Here is a 15,384-nt window from a genome sequence, read left to right as displayed (position 1 = left end):
TCCAGTTTTCGAAATGCCAAAACCTTTGTCAAAATCTCCCAGGGCATGAAGGACAGAGGCCATAACAGGGACCCGAAGCAGTGCCGCGTGAAACTGAAGGAGCTGAGGCAAGCCTACCAGAAAACCAGAGAGGCGAATGGCCGCTCCGGGTCAGAGGCCCAAACATGCCGCTTCTATGATGAGCTGCATGCCATTTTAGGGGGTTCAGCCACCACTACCCCAGCCGTGTTGTTTGACTCCTTCAATGGAGATGGAGGCAACATGGAAGCAGATTTTGGGGACGAAGAAGATGATGATGATAATGAGGTTGTAGATAGCTCACAGCAAGCAAGCGGAGAAACCGGTTTTCCCAACAGCCAGGAACTGTTTCTCACCCTGGACCTGGAGCCAGTACCCCCCAAACCCACCCAAGGCTGCCTCCTGGACCCGGCAGGCGGAGAAGGGACCTCCGGTGAGTGTACCTTTTAAAATACTATACATGGTTTAAAAGCAAGCATGTGAAAGGATTACTTTGCCCTGGCATTCGCGGCTTTCCTGGATATACTCCCAAAGCCTTTGCAAAAGGTTTCTGGGGAGGGCAGCCTTATTGCGTCATTCATGGTAGGACACTTTACCACTCCAGGCCAGTAACACGTACTCGGGAATCATTGTACAACAAAGCATTGCAGTGTATGTTTGCTGGCGTTCAAACAACATCCGTTCTTTATCTCTCTGTGTTATCCTCAGGAGAGTGAGATATTATTCATGGTCACCTGGTTGAAATAGAGTGCTTTTCTTCAGGGGACACTCAGAGGAGCCCGTTCCTGCTGGGCTGTTTGCCTGTGGCTAAACAGAAATGTTCCCCGCTGTTAGCCACAGGGAGGGGGGAGGGTTGAGGGGGTAGCCACGTGGTGGGGGAGGCAAAATGCGACCTTGTAACGAAAGCACACATGCTATGTATGTAATGTTAACAGCAAGGTTTACCCTGAAAGAGTGTAGCCACTGTTTTATAAAATGTGTCTTTTTAAATACCGCTGTCCCTTTTTTTTTCTCCACCAGCTGCATGTGTTTCAATGATCACAGGATCTTCTCCTTCCCAGAGGCTAGTGAAGATTAGAAAGAAAAAAAAAACGCACTCGAGATGAAATGTTCTCTGAGCTCATGCTGTCCTCCCACACTGACAGAGCACAGACGAATGCGTGGAGGCAAATAATGTCAGAGTGCAGGAAAGCACAAAATGACCGGGAGGAGAGGTGGCGGGCTGAAGAGAGTAAGTGGCGGGCTGAAGACAGGGCTGAAGCTCAAATGTGGCGGCAGCGTGATGAGAGGAGGCAGGATTCAATGCTGAGACTGCTGGAGGACCAAACCAGTATGCTCCAGTGTATGGCTGAGCTGCAGCAAAGGCAGCTGGAGCACAGACTGCCACTACAGCCCCTGTGTAACCAACCGCCCTCCTCCCCAAGTTCCATAGCCTCCACACCCAGACGCCCAAGAACGCGGTGCGGGGGCCACCGGCCAACCAGCCACTCCGCCACAGAGGATTGCCCAAAAAAAAGAAGGCTGGCATTCAATAAATTTTAAAGTTGTAAACTTTTAAAGTGCTGTGTGGCATTTTTCTTCCCTTCTCCACCACCCCTCCTGGGCTACCTTGGTAGTCATCCCCCTATTTGTGTGATGAATGAATAAAGAATGCATGAATGTGAAGCAACAATGACTTTATTGCCTCTGCAAGCGGTGATCGAAGGGAGGAGGGGAGGGTGGTTAGCTTACAGGGAACTAGAGTGAACCAAGGGGCGGGGGGTTTCATCAAGGAGAAACAAACAGAACTTTCACACCGTAGCCTGGCAGTCATGAAACTGGTTTTCAAAGCTTCTCTGATGCGTACCGCGCCCTCCTGTGCTCTTCTAACCGCCCTGGTGTCTGGCTGCGCATAACCAGCAGCCAGGCAATTTGCCTCAACCTCCCACCCCACCATAAACGTCTCCCCCTTACTCTCACAGATATTGTGGAGCGCACAGCAAGCAGTAATAACAGTGGGAATATTCGTAAAAAGAAAAGGAGTACTTGTGGCACCTTAGAGACTAACCAGTTTATTTGAGCATGAGCTTTCGTGAGCTACAGCTCACTTCATCGGATGCATAGCATATCGTGGAAACTGCAGAAGACATTATATACACACAGAGACCATGAAACAAAACTTCCTCCCACCTCACTCCCCCGCTGGCAACAGCTTATCTAAAGTGATCCTCAAGTAGAGCCATTTCCAGCACAAATCCAGGTTTTCTCACCCTTCCCCCCCAATCCCCCACACACACATACAAACTCACTCTCCTGCTGGCAACAGCCCATCCCCCTTTGAAACCCCTCTTTATAATGCGCATGATAATCAAGGTGGGTCACCTCCAGCACTAATCCAGGTTTTCTCACACCCCCCCCTTTTCCAAAAACCACACACACAAACTCATTCTCCTGCTGGCAACAGCTCATCTTACAATGTGCACAGCAATAATCCAAGTTTAACCAGAACGTCTTGGGGGGGGGTTTGCAGGAAAAAAACAAGGGGAGACAGGCTACCTTGCATAATGACTTAGCCACTCCCAGTCTCTATTCAAGCCCAAATTAATAGTATCCAATTTGCAAATGAATTCCAATTCAGCAGTTTCTCGCTGGAGTCTGGATTTGAAGTTTTTTTGCTTTAAGATAGCGACCCTCATGTCTGTGATTGCGTGACCAGAGAGATTGAAGTGTTCTCCGACTGGTTTATGAATGTTATAATTCTTGACATCTGATTTGTGTCCATTTATTCTTTTACGTAGAGACTGTCCAGTTTGACCAATGTACATGGCAGAGGGGCATTGCTGGCACATGATGGCATATATCACATTGGTGGATGTGCAGGTGAACGAGCCTCTGATAGTGTGGCTGATGTTGTTAGGCCCTGTGATGGTGTCCCCTGAATAGATATGTGGGCACAGTTGGCAACGGGCTTTGTTGCAAGGATAGGTTCCTGGGCTAGTGGTTCTGTTGTGTGGTATGTGGTTTTTGGTGAGTATTCGCTTCAGGTTGGGGGGCTGTCTGTAGGCAAGGACTGGCCTGTCTCCCAAGATTTGTGAGAGTGTTGGGTCATCCTTCAGGATAGGTTGTAGATCCTTAATAATGCGTTGGAGGGGTTTTAGTTGGGGGCTGAAGGTGACGGCTAGTGGCGTTCTGTTATTTTCTTTGTTAGGCCTGTCCTGTAGTAGGTGACTTCTGGGAACTCTTCTGGCTCTATCAATCTGTTTCTTCACTTCCGCAGGTGGGTATTGTAGTTGTAAGAATGCTTGATAGAGATCTTGTAGGTGTTTGTCTCTGTCTGAGGGGTTGGAGCAAATGCGGTTGTATCGCAGAGCTTGGCTGTAGACGATGGATCGTGTGGTGTGGTCAGGGTGAAAGCTGGAGGCATGTAGGTAGGAATAGCGGTCAGTAGGTTTCCGGTATAGGGTGGTGTTGATGTGACCATCGTTTATTAGCACTGTAGTGTCCAGGAAGTGGATCTCTTGTGTGGACTGGACCAGGCTGAGGTTGATGGTGGGATGGAAATTGTTGAAATCATGGTGGAATTCCTCAAGGGCTTCTTTTCCATGGGTCCAGATGATGAAGATGTCATCAATATAGCGCAAGTAAAGTAGGGGCGTTAGGGGACGAGAGCTGAGGAAGCGTTGTTCTAAATCAGCCATAAAAATGTTGGCATACTGTGGGGCCATGCGGGTACCCATAGCAGTGCCGCTGATCTGAAGGTATACATTGTCCCCAAATGTAAAATAGTTATGGGTAAGAACAAAGTCACAAAGTTCAGCCACCAGGTTAGCCGTGACATTATCGGGGATAGTGTTCTTGATGGCTTGTAGTCCATCTTTGTGTGGAATGTTGGTGTAGAGGGCTTCTACATCCATAGTGGCCAGGATGGTGTTATCAGGAAGATCACCAATGGATTGTAGTTTCCTCAGGAAGTCAGTGGTGTCTCGAAGGTAGCTGGGAGTGCTGGTAGCGTACGGCCTGAGGAGTGAGTCTACATAGCCGGACAATCCTGCTGTCAGGGTGCCAATGCCTGAGATGATGGGGCGTCCAGGATTTCCAGGTTTATGGATCTTGGGTAGTAGATAGAATATCCCAGGTCGGGGTTCCAGGGGTGTGTCTGTGCCGATTTGATCTTGTGCTTTTTCAGGAAGTTTCTTGAGCAAATGCTGTAGATGCTTTTGGTAACTCTCAGTGGGATCAGAGGGTAATGGCTTGTAGAAAGTGGTGTTGGAGAGCTGCCGAGCAGCCTCTTGTTCATATTCCGACCTATTCATGATGACAACAGCACCTCCTTTGTCAGCCTTTTTGATTATGATGTCAGAGTTGTTTCTGAGGCTGTGGATGGCATTGTGTTCTGCACGGCTGAGGTTATGGGGCAAGTGATGCTGCTTTTCCACAATTTCAGCCCGTGCACGTCGGCGGAAGCACTCTATGTAGAAGTCCAGTCTGCTGTTTCGACCTTCAGGAGGAGTCCACCTAGAATCCTTCTTTTTGTAATGTTGGTAGGCAGGCCTCTGTGGATCATTATGTTGTTCAGAGGTATTTTGGAAATATTCCTTGAGTCGGAGACGTCGAAAATAGGATTCTAGGTCACCACAGAACTGTATCATGTTCGAGGGGGTGGAGGGGCAGAAGGAGAGACCCCGAGATAGGACAGCAGCTTCTGCTGGGCTGAGAGTATAGTTGGATAGATTAACAATATTGCTGGGTGGGTTGAGGGAACCATTGCTGTGGCCCCTTGTAGCCTGTAGTAGTTTAGAAAGTTTAGTGTCCTTTTTCTTTTGTAGAGAAGTAAAGTGTGCGTTGTAAATGGCTTGTCTAGTTTTAGTAAAATCCAGCCACGAGGAAGTTTGTGTGGAAGGTTGGTTTTTTATGAGAGTATCCATTTTTGAGAGCTCATTCTTAATCTTCCCCTGTTTGCTGTAGAGGATGTTGATCAGGTGATTCCGCAGTTTCTTTGAGAGCGTGTGGCACAAGCTGTCAGCATAGTCTGTGTGGTATGTAGATTGTAATGGATTTTTTACCTTCAGTCCTTTTGGTACGATGTCCATCTGTTTGCATTTGGAAAGGAAGATGATGTCTGTCTGTATCTGTACAAGTTTTTTCATGCAGTTGATAGATTTCCACTCCATGCGGCTAAATGCAGTGCCTTGCATAATGACAGGTTTCAGAGTAACAGCCGTGTTAGTCTGTATTCGTAAAAAGAAAAGGAGTACTTGTGGCACCTTAGAGACTAACCAGTTTATTTGAGCATGAGCTTTCGTGAGCTACAGCTCACTTCATCAGATGCATAGCATATCGTGGAAACTGCAGAAGACATTATATACACACAGAGACCATGAAACAAAACTTCCTCCCACCTCACTCCCCCGCTGGCAACAGCTTATCTAAAGTGATCCTCAAGTAGAGCCATTTCCAGCACAAATCCAGGTTTTCTCACCCTTCCCCCCCAATCCCCCACACACACATACAAACTCACTCTCCTGCTGGCAACAGCCCATCCCCCTTTGAAACCCCTCTTTATAATGCGCATGATAATCAAGGTGGGTCACCTCCAGCACTAATCCAGGTTTTCTCACACCCCCCCCTTTTCCAAAAACCACACACACAAACTCATTCTCCTGCTGGCAACAGCTCATCTTACAATGTGCACAGCAATAATCCAAGTTTAACCAGAACGTCTTGGGGGGGGGTTTGCAGGAAAAAAACAAGGGGAGACAGGCTACCTTGCATAATGACTTAGCCACTCCCAGTCTCTATTCAAGCCCAAATTAATAGTATCCAATTTGCAAATGAATTCCAATTCAGCAGTTTCTCGCTGGAGTCTGGATTTGAAGTTTTTTGCTTTAAGATAGCGACCCTCATGTCTGTGATTGCGTGACCAGAGAGATTGAAGTGTTCTCCGACTGGTTTATGAATGTTATAATTCTTGACATCTGATTTGTGTCCATTTATTCTTCGCTGAGGTCTAAGCGAGTCAGTAAACTGCGCCAGCGTGCCTTTAAACGTCCAAATGCACATTCTACCACCATTCTGCACTTGCTCAGCCTGTAGTTGAACTGCTCCTGACTACTGTCCAGGCTGCCTGTGTACGGCTTCATGAGCCATGGCATTAAGGGGTAGGCTGGGTCCCCAAGGATACATATGGGCATTTCAACATCCCCAACAGTTATTTTCTGGTCTGGGAATAAAGTCCCTTCCTGCAGCTTTTGAAACAGACCAGAGTTCCTGAAGATGCGAGCGTCATGTACCTTTCCCGGCCATCCCACGTTGATGTTGGTGAAACGTCCCTTGTGATCCACCAGAGCTTGCAGCACTATTGAAAAGTACCCCTTGCGGTTTATGTACTTGGCGGCTTGGTGCTCCGGTGCCAAGATAGGGATATGGGTTCCGTCTATGGCCCCACCACAGTTAGGGAATCCCATTGCAGCAAAGCCATCCACTATGACGTGCACATTTCCCAGGGTCACTACCCTTGATATCAGCAGATCTTTGATTGCGTGGGCTACTTGCATCACAGCAGCCCCAACAGTAGATTTGCCCACTCCAAATTGATTCCCAACTGACCGGTAGCTGTCTGGCGTTGCAAGCTTCCACAGGGCTATCACCACTCGCTTCTCAACTGTGAGGGCTGCTCTCATCTTGGTATTCATGCGCTTCAGGGCAGGGGAAAGCAAGTCACAAAGTTCCATGAAAGTGCCCTTATGCATGCGAAAGTTTCGCAGCCACTGGGAATCGTCCCAGACCTGCAACACTATGCGGTCCCACCAGTCTGTGCTTGTTTCCCGAGCCCAGAATCGGCGTTCCACAGCATGAACCTACCCCATTAGCACCATGATGCATGCATTGGCAGGGCCCATGCTTTCAGAGAAATCTGTGTCCATGTCCTGATCACTCACGTGACTGCGCTGACGTCGCCTCCTCACCCGGTATCGCTTTGCCAGATTCTGGTGCTGCATATACTGCTGGATAATGCATGTGGTGTTTAATGTGCTCCTAATCGCCAAAGTGAGCTGAGCGGCCTCCATGCTTGCCTTGGTATGGCGTCCACACAGAAAAAAGGTGCGGAACGATTGTCTGCCGTTGCTCTGACGGAGGGAGGGGCGACTGACGACACGGCTTACAGGGTTGGCTTCAGGGAGCTAAAATCAACAAAGGGGGTGGCTTTACATCAAGGAGTATTTCAGGCAGGACTTCACGGAGGGTTCCAATAAGAAATGGTGCACCTAAGTTATTGTTCTTATTGGAACAAGGAGGTTAGCCTGGCCTCTGATTGATACATGGCTAGATTTACCTCGCTGCACCTTCTCTGTGAGTGACTACAGTGTGACCTAGAGGAATGAGTCCCCTAGACGGGGATGGAGGCAAATGAGTACAAAACAAATCTGGTCTATTTCTTGTTTTGATCCACTCCATCTATCTTTTACATCTTTGGCTGGCAGCAGACGGTGCAGAAGGACTGCATGCCATCCACATCTCAGGGCTGCTCGGCAGAAGATGGTACAGTACGACTGCTAGCCATCCTCATCTCTTGCCTGCCCGGCAGAAGATGGTACAATACGACTGCTAGCCATCCTCATCTCTTGCCTGCCCGGCAGAAGATGGTACAGTACGACTGCTAGCAATCCATATCGCCTGCCTGCTCACCATAAGACGGTTCAATAGCACTGACTGCAGGACTAAAGAGAATGACCTGGTCAAGTCACTCCAGATTTAGTCCCTGCGCCCATGTCTGCCCAGGCGCTCCCAGCCGACGTGGCCAGGAGCACCTCGGACACGATGAGGACGGCTACCAGTCGTACTGTACCGTCTGCTGCCACAAGGCAATGGGTTGCTGCTACTGTGTAGCAATGCTGTACTGCGTCTGCCAGCACCCAGGAGACATACGGTGACGGTTACCTGAGCAGGATCCATGCTTGCCGTGCTATGGCGTCTGCACAGGTAACTCAGGAAAAAAGGCGCGAAACGATTGTCTGCCCTTGCTTTCACGGAGGGAGGGAGGGAAGGGGGTCTGACGATATGTACCCAGAACCACCCGCGACAATGTTTTAGCCCCATCAGGCATTGGGATCTCAACCCAGAATTCCAATGGGCAGCAGAGACTGCGGGAACTGTGGGATAGCTATCCACAGTGCAACGCTCCGGAAGTCAACTCTAGCCTCGGTACTGTGGAAGCACTCTGCCGAGTTAATGCACTTAATGCACTTAGAGCATTTTCTGTGGGGACACACACACTTGAATATATAAAACCGATTTCTAAAAAACCGACTTCTATAAATTCGACCTTATTCCGTAGTGTAGACATACCCTTAAAGTGATAGCATGAAATTCCAACACAGACCTCAATATACCACATAGAAGAGAAGCTTATAACTTAGTTCCAGAATAGGAAGGAATAAGGAAATGGAGATAATGAAACTGCTCAGACATTTGAACTTATTCTTCTTTCTGCTGATGAATGAATGTTGAGTGACCGGTTTTGTTGCCGGGTTATTTTTTTTCAATCAGTGATTTTTAAAAGATTGTTTTATTGAACTTTCCATAGGCTGGTGATATGATGTCATCCTAAAACCTTTCACCCAGATAAGGCCATGCCAGCTTCCTCAAAAGAGGTTGCATTCTCTGGATTGTTTATATATATGGGGAGATGTCACAGATTTACAGTCTCTGTGTATGGAAAACACAAAATATTTTTAATTGCTGATTAAACCACTGTTTTTCCAAACTGATGCTTGCTAAAGGTGACCTAAATGAAACATGGCTGGACCAGGTTGCCTGTCTACAGTGTAGGCTTTGCACCTGATTTGTCTGAAGGCCTTGGAGGGAAGTGCAACAAAATAGAGTAAGTGAAGTTCACAAACCATAAGAATCAAAGGTAAGGTTGAGAAGCCTCACCTTTTATCAGCAATCCACCTGAGGGAAGACTGATGTTCCAGAATCTCCAAGACCTTGCCACCTTGAGGAGAGGAAGCCTTTGACCAGTCCCCCTGCACCAGATGAAGGTCTGCTAGTGAGAAGTGGTTTGCCAGCAGAACATCACCATCTGTCTCCTTGTCTGCGTTTCCAGCTCCTACTCTGTGAAAGACCAGAGAATGAGAGAGCTAAAGAGTTTGTGAGCCCCTGTTATCTTAAGTATCTTATTTTTCCTTTTTTCCATTTTTATTAGTTGGAAGATGTCCCAGTTCTTTTTATATTCTTTAATCTTAGGGTATGAAAGGTAAAGCATGGTTGCATGCAAGTATGTGTGTATGGGCACCCATAAAGTCCACACAGGGAAGGCACCAGAAAGATAGGTCCCCGGGTTTCACAGCCCCAAATATCGTCTAATAAAACTATTCAGCAGAGTGTGTTCTGTGCTTTATATTTTAAAGTCTTGAGAGATTTGAGATTGTCATCTGAAGTTTCTGGTAAATAAGAGTTGTCAAACTTCTGCTTATCAAGACTGTTCTGTAGAAGTCTGTATTTTAATATCTCTGTTTGAGAAAAGTAGAAGGAGGGGTCAGCCACCACAGAGAAATTGAAATCTAAGGAGGAAAGCTTTATAAGTGGCTCTAAGGCTCTGGTCCAGACATTAGATAATAGTTTGGTTTTAGTATTAAGATCCTTAACAATTCAATTCAAGTTATAGATATGATTGACTTTAGTAAGATTCAAACATTGGGATTTATATTTTAATGGACAGCCACCTTTTTAGACTTCTTGGAATTTATAAGGGCTGATTCTTTTTGGCATAAATTTGGTGATTTAATGCATTTGATGATTTAATTCTAATCCAATATTGAGACTGAGTTGTTTATTTGACCTTGATGTGATATTAATTTTATAGTTGCTTTATTTTGAGTTTAGTTTAGTAACTTAGCTTTGGTGGTATGTTTTCTTCATTTTATGTTTTGTTTGTTTACGTGTTTTAATGAAATTTATAAAAAGAGACAGGGTTGCATTTCTTTCAACAAGCCACCTGGGTCCAGAACCATTAAGGACCTAAGAGGATAACAGCCAGTCAACCTGAAAGCCTGATCAGCTCCCTCTAATTAGTCTTTGGCTCTCAGAATATATTTATAGATCTCACATACACACAGTGCATATACTAGACAATTCAAGGGCAGAGTAACTTTCTTTCTTTAGAATTCAGTGCTCTTGAAATGTGCAGACTGACACCTTTGGAAACCAGAGTTCTCTGTTTATCCACAGAACAGGCACAACCGTTGGCCACCTCTACAGATGAGAGAGAAGCATAATCATCCTGGCCACTTAATCTTTGCCCTCTCTGTAAGGCTGCTAACCATGTTGGTGCCAGCTAATGGCAATCATCTTGATATTTTTTGTGACGTGATGGCATCCATCCATTAATTTGGAACACCAGTTCATTTGATACCGGACAGCAAAAGGAAGAAATAATAACATCTGTATGTAATTTCAATGGCTTCAGATTAAGAACTAATGAAATTCTCTTTTCTTGAAGATTTGGGATCAAGTCCTGGTCCCGCTGAAGTCAATGGAAGTATTGTCATTATTGACCTGAATGGGAGCAAGATTGGGCCATAAAGTGAGGAATCATAGACATAGAACTGGAAGGGACCTCAAGAGGTCATCTAGTCCTGCACTCGAGGCAGGATTAAGTATTCTATACCATCCCTGACAGGTGTTTGTCCAATCTGCTCTTAAAAATCCCCAATGATGGAGATTCCACAATATAGAAAACAATGTATCTTAGCGCACTGGAGGCGTAAAGCTTTTTGGCAATTTTAAAAAAAAATCTTCAAACCTTGAGATTAACAATAAAGCCATAAAAAATCAGAAAGTCAGATTAAAAAAACACAGAAGCAAATGGAAAGAAAGAAAACATGATCTACCAAGACAGTGGGATACTGCATCTAGCCTGGCCCAGGATAAGACTCCTCAGAAGAGGAGGCAAATCATTGTCTGTATGATGCCCTCTGCTATAGAACAACTTGCCACAGGAGATTACAGTGAGCATGTTCAGGTTGAATGTAAAGTCAACCTTTTCTCTATACAGTCTTCCCCTATAGCTGGAGTGGCAGCAGGCCACAGGACCAACCCATAATCATGAACAAGTAAAAGGCGAGAAGAGAAGAAGGATGATCTTGTGGTTAGGGAACTAGACTGGGCCTCAGGAGATCTGGGATCTGTTTCCAGCTCTGCCATAGTCTTTTCATATGACTTTGGGCAAGACGTTTAATTTCTTGGAATCAAATTCCATCTGCAAATTAAATCAATGGCAAAACTCCCCTGAAGTTCAATGGGCCAGGATTTCACCCTTTGTACCTCCATTCCCCATCCACAAAATGGGGACAACAATATTTCCTTTCTCCCACTCTTTGTCAATCTTCTCTACTTAGACTATAAAGTCTTCAGGACAGAGACTACCTCTTACTATGTGTTTGTACAGCACCCATTATAATTGGGCCCCAATCCAGGTTCTGGCCTCTAACTGCAACCATCATAAATATAAGAAATAATAAGGAAAAATAAACACTATACGAAGGAGGAAGAAAGGAAGGGTACATTAAATCATTAATAAAATAAAATATAGTAGGAACTGGGATAGGGAGGCGGGAATGTAAGATGATAGCCTTTTCATGCATGCTCTGTGCTAACTTTAATTGTTTTCCAGCACTTAGATTAGACAGCGAAATGGGAGTACTAATCACAAACAGGAATACTGCATTAGGCAGAAATCCACACCATGGCAGGAACTGCAGCCAAATATAGATAAACCGCAGATAAATGAAAAAGATCACAACTGACAAAAACACTGAAGTGCAAATAAATGTAGATTTTATAAAAAAAATCTATGTCCAGCTGTTTTCATGTATCATTAAATATAGAATGTGGAAAAATCATAAAGTGTAATGTGACATTATATATAAATTACCTGAAATAAAACAATGATAATCCTGACAGTAATAAATAAAACTAGTACAATTTGTTTAAAGGTAGCAAATAAAGGGAAATTGTTGAACCAATGTGAATGACCACATTGGAGACAATAAAAATCTTATTTTGTGCCATTTGAAAATGATCAAAGTTCTTCTCAGCCTATGCAGCACAAAATGTTCCTGAGCACAAAAATGCTTCTGTTATGTTGAAAACCAATCAACTAGTCCTAAGGATTCAATCCCAAAAGCTTGTCTTCCTAGAGAAGATAAGGAATGCCAAAGTAATCTGAACAGCAGTAAAGTACATTGAAAATCAATAGCTGATCTCACTGGCTGTAGCAAAAAATTACATTATGTGCACAAGCGCCACCAAGAGGTTCTGCCTTTATATTTCATTTATCACTTTTTTCCATTTCCACAGCACATTGGTACTAACTGAGGGCACTGTTTAGCACTCCACACCCAAATATCACTACAGTATTCAATTAACAACACTGTAAACATACAATAAAAATAGAAATTAGAATATTTTCATTTAAAGGAAAACATTATTTCGATGTGACTTTTAATTTTTCAAAACTGGACTGTAAAATATTGTCACACACTCACACCCCTCATTGTCCAGCTTTAATCTTGATTAAATTCTCCTCTTATCAGCCACCAAAGCCCAGCCAGCAATAATCTTACAATTAGAAAACAAAATTCTGCCTTCAGTTAGAACCTGGGCAATCCTCTTTTCTTCAGTGGGCTAGAGATTTTTATCAGAAGCTATACTATAAACAAAGCATGAGTGTGAGTTTCACATTTTAATACATGCAACACTCTTCCATTGATATTCCTGTCAGTGCTGGATGTAATTTTTAATGGTAAAGCAGCATTTTCTGTCACCGGGAGGGGGCCATTTTTGAGGCCTATCAGCCTCAAAATAGCCACATTATAGGTTGTATTCAATTAACTTGTTAAATGTGCTTAACATATGGAAAGTTACCACTTTTTTAACCTTGTGCAATGGCAGCTGACCAACCCGTATTTTTCTTTCTATTCAGGTAGCTGATCTGGAGACATAGGTGGTTCTTGAAAGGCCTACCTCACTTTTCCCAGGTTCTATCAGCCCAACCACATTTACCAGAGGGTTAGGAACACTGGACCTAATTTTCATCTCATTTATGCTAGTATAAATCTGGAATCATTCCACTGTAGTCAATGGAGTTAAAGTGTTTAAGGGATCTCAGAATCAGTCCCATTATGTTTTTCTTTTGACGAGCACAACTTTCCATTTCTGCGGTCTTCTTATTGTTTGGTGAGATTCGCATTTATTAGGTATGGCTGTGTTTCCCTGGGTGCTATTGTTTATGCAGATTGATCTGTCTCCTGCAGTATTTTTCTCTTGATGGAAGGATACTTTTCCTCTTCAAGCGCTATGGCTCTCTCAAGCCTTAAGAAAAACTACATTGAATAAGCCAATAAAATAGTTTAAAAGATGTATGCCTGCCTTTGCATACGTTATATATTCCAGAGTTTTGCAGGTTAAAGAAAATGTGTATGTGCATAATTTAAATACATTTCTTTCAGAATTTAAAATTAAAAGGTATGGAATTCAAACTAAGGTAATGAATGTGAATCAAACTACATTTCAGACCCCATAATTACATTTTAGTGAGATGATTCAATTCTGCAGATAAGTAGAGCAAAGTAGTATTTATTTTTCCCCATTTCAACATAACATTAAAATCCAGCAAACTATCCAAAAGAGTCCATTGCCTTTATGGCCATTAAATCAAAAAGAGGACAATCAAGTAAGCATAATTTTCACTGAAGCAAAGCTTATTCCCAGAAGATTCATCAAGGCATTGCTGCTTACCTACACACAGTATCTCTTGTAGCCACTGGTATTGCAGTTTTGACTGTAGCTTTTGTTTAGATTTGAGACTATATCATTTATTTATTTTCAAAGTGAACCATCACATTTAAATCTATTCGGTTTCAAAAATGAGTTAGATGCAGTTTGAAGACCTACACCTGCCAATAGGGGTTTCCTAATTTTACAAAGGGTTTTCTCTTGCCTGTTGCCGTGTGAAAGAGCCACACAAACAAAAAGGCAAACTGACTGATTGACTATATGAGGGAATAATGGAACAGACTACACTACAAGCACAGTCAAATGAATAAAGTAGGCTTGGCAAGATGGTTGATTGATTGGTCAAATAATCTCAATTGATCCTATTATTTGACCACATATTGACAAATATTCCAGCAAGAACATCCTGACGTAAGTGGTGGGCTGTCTTTCTGATTGCATTATGCAGGCCCAGATTAAAGAACTGTGGGACCCTGTGTGCTATGGAAATTGGGGTTCCCCACCTTCCTTAAAGTGCCTCCACCCCATACATACCCCACCCCAGAATGCCTCTCTCTCCCCACCCGACACACAAATACCGGAATGCCCCTCCCACCTACATATATCCCTACAACCCTCTACCAGCCCCACTTATCCTGGCAGCTCCCAGCGGCCCTGACATCCATCCTGCTCACCACAGCACCCAACACATCAACCCCACTGGCCACAGCCTCCAGCAACCATAATTCACATGCAATTCCTCACCCTACAGCCCCCACAGCAACTCACCCTCAGTATCTTGCCCACTGCCCCAGCACCTTCCTGTCCACTTACTGGCACTCTCCCTGCCCCTGGTTCAGTGCTCCACTGCCATCCTGGGCTAGGGCAGTTCCTCCCAATCCTGGCCATCCAGATCTGGTCTCTCCCATTGACTGTCCCACACTCACCCAGCCCTGCACCGCTCAGATTTGGCCTGGCCACCCCTCTGTCAGGATGGGGAGGTGACCAGGACAAATTTGAGTAAGTAGTGTTGTGATCTGACAAACAGGGTCACGGTGGCACTCAGTTTTGGTTTTCTTTTGGTTTCCAAAGGTCAACCCTCCTACCCCCATGACAGGAGCCTTGTGCAAGTGCACCATTGCATATTGGTTAATCTGGGAATGGCATTATTCTTTCAATATTTAGAAATTCATTTCATTGTTTCACATTTTTAAGTTAAAATAACTCAGTTAAGTAACTGCCTTTTTGTAATTAGGCATAAGTCTCTATCTAAAGCTGAGCCAAGTGGAGACCATAAAGCAGCGGTTCCCAAACTGTGGGTTGCAACCCTAAGTGGGTTCATGCCATCAGCAGATGGGGTCACAGCAATCCCTGGCGTGAAGGATGCCATTTTTGTTCTGCACAGCGTAACCTAGTAACCTTGCTGTTCAAAACTGGCATCTTCTATGCTGTCTGGGTCCTGGGAGGAAATTATTAATTAAAATAGGGTCATGTGGGAAAAAAGTTTGGGAAATGCTGCCATGGAGTCTTACTGTTCTTTGTTACTGTAGTTACTATTCTAATAAACTAGTGCTTTAAAATATTTGACCATATTTGACCAGTCAAATGCCT

At 44.4% G+C, this 15,384-nt stretch overlaps 1 long non-coding RNA gene across 1 annotated transcript in view; it reads right to left on the bottom strand.

Moving 5' to 3' along the window:
- Positions 1-8,925: 8,925 nt before the first annotated feature.
- The window catches only part of LOC122465669, a 54,969-nt gene continuing 48,510 nt past the window's right edge, over positions 8,926-15,384 (bottom strand). The window contains exon 3 of the long non-coding RNA XR_006290665.1: positions 8,926-9,111. This is a non-coding gene — a long non-coding RNA (uncharacterized LOC122465669). The remainder of the gene's footprint in view (positions 9,112-15,384) is intronic.

Source organism: Chelonia mydas, chromosome 4 (genome assembly GCF_015237465.2).
Source record: "Chelonia mydas isolate rCheMyd1 chromosome 4, rCheMyd1.pri.v2, whole genome shotgun sequence".
NCBI classification, from domain to species: domain Eukaryota; kingdom Metazoa; phylum Chordata; order Testudines; family Cheloniidae; genus Chelonia; species Chelonia mydas.
The sequence above is the reverse complement of the archived record's forward strand: the minus strand, read 5'-3'. Positions and strand labels throughout refer to the sequence as shown.